At 40.2% G+C, this 4,012-nt stretch overlaps 1 pseudogene; it reads left to right on the top strand.

Moving 5' to 3' along the window:
- The first annotated feature begins 3,118 nt into the window (after positions 1 to 3,118).
- On the top strand, positions 3,119 to 3,394 carry LOC102841334 (annotated as a pseudogene).
- Positions 3,395 to 4,012: the final 618 nt, after the last annotated feature.

Here is a 4,012-nt window from a genome sequence, read left to right as displayed (position 1 = left end):
AAACAAAATATTTTGCAATGACATATCAGACAAGGGATTTACTTCTAAAATATATAGGAAACTACAATAACTCTACAAGAGAAAGACAAATAACTCAATTGAAAAATGGGCACAGAACACTTCACTAAATAAGAGATCTGGTCAGCCAACAACATATGAAGAAATGTTCACGATCACTAGCCATTAAAGAGATACATATTTAAACAACAATAAGATATCATCTCACATTAACAATAATAACAAAGATCAAAAAAGTAGAGAACAATAAATTCTGGCAGGGATGAGGAGAGACTGGGACACTCCTGCATTGCTGGTGGAATTGCAAAATGGTCCAACCTCTATTTAAAGCAATATGTCACTTCCTCAGAAGGTTAGAAATAGAAATACCTTAGGATCCAGCAATTCCTCTACTTCATATTTACACACACGAAATACGAGCCATAACACGAGTAGCAATCTGCACACCAATGTTCATAGCAGCACTATTTACAATAGCAAAAAGATGGAGACAGCCTAAGTGTACATCAATTGAAGAATGGATAAATGTGGTACATACACACAATGGAGTATTATGCTGCTTTGAAGAATAACAAGGAAGCTCAAACCACCACATAACATGGATGAACCATGAGGACATGTTGAGTAAAAATAGTCAGTCAGAAAATGAGAAATACTGCATAGGATCACTACAGTTAAAGACTAAGAAATAGAACCCATACTAAAGGGTTGGGGGGATTCTTTGCTGGTTACGGGATGCGGGAGGTGAGGGGAGGGGAGGGAAGAGAAGGTGGAGCACATGGTAGGGAATAGACACAGGATAGTTTGAGTGTTAGGGAGGGAGAAATACTCAAGAAGCGGGAGGGAAATGGAAGAACAAAGTGGATGGGAAAACAGTTAGGCAGATTTGCATGGACTAAGTGGGACAGAAGTAAATAATGATGTATGCATAACCTTGGAACAACAGTGCTCTGGGATAAAGGGATTGAGACATGATTGTAATGGGGAAAAGAGGAGGGGGGAATAATGTTAAGATGCTTGGCTGTCTTTTGAATCTTGGTTTCCATGGCATACCATTATAAAATAGACACTTGAGGGAGAGAGAAAGGAATAGCCAGAAATATTACCACAGAAAGCTTGTAAGTCTGTCTTCTACCTATAAAGGATTGGAATACCTAAAATGGGGCTGCAATGTACCAAGTGAAGAAGGCCTCCTGTGGGCCTCTGCATTACATAAGACCATAGGTGGAATCCTGAACTGCATCCAGAATCTTCTGAAGTGGGAAATTTTTACTTGAAATGACAAGCATACCAGCCTGGAGCTGGTAGAAGAACAGAAAATACTTCTTGAAAGAAAGACCAATAGGAAAAATATAAAACAATATAGGAAGTCTAACTGATTACTGTAAGAATAAGCAAGTTGTTCATCAAGGCAAGTGGTCAGCTCCCCTCAGGGCAAACGCCCTTCTAAGTCCAAGACTTAGTGGGAATACATGCTCTGATTGTTGACCACGTTCATCACTGAAAAAGGGAAGTGAGGGAAAAACAGCAATGAAGCTGCAAGATAAACCCTACAATATTCAATAGATTCTTGTGAATCTGGGTGGTGACCTGGTTTGCCAGCAGTGTGGCAAGAACTGGGGAGTCTTGAGCCCAGAGTCAGTGATATAGCCACAGAGGACTAAAGTGGAGAGTAAAACGTCCAGATGACAAGAGAGAGGGCATATGCATAAGAACACACACAATTGCATATAATATCCACTTGACCTGGCTTCAATGGCTGGATGATCAGAGCTTAGCTAGAAGAAGAAAGAAAAGGAAAAAAAGAGAGTAATCTCATACAATTTTATGAACTTGACCTACACCTATGGATGCAGTAGCTCAAAAGTGGGAAAAAATCTTTACAGTGAGGATCATTCCCTCCCCCTCCACACACAGAGTAGACAGGGATAGGCAACTTGGACACTGGCTACCCAAAATGGGGGGTTACATAGGCAAGAAATTACTGGTTTACAACTTTCAAGAGGGAGCCTCGATCCAGAAGGTACAGAGGAATGTAGACTCTCCACTGAGTAGTATCCAATCTGTCTGGGTGGAGCTGATGGAAGGAGATGCGGATAGGGTTCTTGTGATACAGTAGTGAATAATTGCTATCACAACTGATTGTGAGGGATGGAAATGTAAAGGTAGATGTTTTGTAGGAAAAGGATGTGAATGATTGATGTTGCAGTCTAGGAGCTTAGGTCTCTGGGACCATCAAGGCAGAAGAGCAGAGAGCAGGACACTACCCAGAGAAGTAGTGATGCCAGAGATGGAGGCAGAGATGATGGCGTGGAAAAATGGAGTGGTTGGGGACTCTAGACCAAAAGAGGGAAAGGGGCTGTGTGCTGATGACCAAGGGGCAGGCTTAAAGGGTATATACCCTTTGGCTGGTTGATGATGCATGAAGAGATTGTAACCATGGAATGAAAGGATATATATGATACGATGAATATAAATCTAATGTTATCCTACATAAACTGTCACATAATTCACAATAAAATATTGGGGGAAAAAAACCCCAAGAGGTGGGCTGAGTCTGACCAAGTTACAAATACCCCCATCGACCTGGAGTATGGTGAATTCTTGTTGGTCTGAAGTTCAGTGAGACCTGAGGACGCCTGAGTCCATGGATAAAAACATGGCCACAGATTCCTAGAGCTGAGACTAAAGCATCCAGTTGATATAAAATGAGGGGATATGCACAGGGGTGCCCAAACTTACAGATAGTGCTCATTGGACTTAGCTTAAATGGTTGGATGTTCAGAAACTGAGGAGGAAGAAAAAGGGAACTTTTTTTTTTTTTTTTTAAAGAATACAAGTTTAAATTGCTACAATCTGATGACCTTGACCTATATTTATGAATGTAATAGCTTAAAATTCCAACCAAGAGGGTAATTATCTTCACAGCAAGTATCATTCCCATCCCCTCAGTACATAGGGTTGATAAGTATCTGAAAATTAGACATTGGCTATTGAAAATGAGGATGTGGGGACGTCAGGGGGTGGGAGCAGGAATAGATACAGACAGCACATGGGTCCTGGTGGCTCAGTCACTCTGAAGCAGGGAACAGGTGGAAAGATGGCTCACATCTTGAACAAACAAGTGGTGGATAGTCAGAGTCAGTCCCCGTGGATATTATCTTTGATAACAGATTGCTTCTGGGGAATAGCAGAATTTGTAATTTTGTTTTTCAAAACTTTGCTGTAGGAAGATGTGAAGGAAAAAAGAGGTTATGGAAGCTCATCTGATTCTAGATATGATGATGGAAGAGGGTCACCTGGAAACCCTCCCAGAAGAATGGGTCGAATCAATCATTTGAGTGACCCTAGTCCTCCTCCAATGGCTGGTGGATGAAGAAGGTAAATGTCTGCTCTAAGTAACAAAAAACGGGACATGCACATTCATACCAGAAGGAAACCATCAGGAAGTGGATGGTGACTGTGCTGGACAATTTAATGAATGTTTTTGTCAAAACAAGAATTGCTCTGTGTCCCCACAGATTAATGGAGTCATGCTGGGAATTTCCTATGCAGGTATCTTGTGTGACTGACATGCAGTTCTATAAATGCACATGTTTCTCTCATTATCTGTTTTGTACAGTTTGTTAAAGCATTAATACAGTTTAAAAAAGTAAGTATTTTTAGGATAGAAAACTGGCTTCTCATCTTTTTATAATTAAAACAGAAAAATCTCAAAGTCATGAAAATAAGACTGTATACTCAGTAGTATTAGTATCACCTTACTGTCACCTTTTTCAACTTCTGAAATAATGTTTGTTGTTAATTTGTTCTTGTTAATAAATAAATCACATTTATTTTAAATGAAGAAATAAATAAAATGGGGGGGCTGTAAAGGCACAAAGTGACTGTGTTACAAGTTTTCTAGAGGCAGTCTAGACTCAGATTGTGTGGAGGAAGGTAGAATCCCTAAGGAAGGGTTTTCATCCTGTTGATCAAACATGCCATCAATATG

The sequence above is a fragment of the Chrysochloris asiatica genome, unplaced genomic scaffold (genome assembly GCF_000296735.1).
Source record: "Chrysochloris asiatica unplaced genomic scaffold, ChrAsi1.0 scaffold00464, whole genome shotgun sequence".
Lineage (NCBI taxonomy): Eukaryota > Metazoa > Chordata > Mammalia > Afrosoricida > Chrysochloridae > Chrysochloris > Chrysochloris asiatica.
This window is presented reverse-complemented; position numbering and strand designations above follow the sequence as displayed.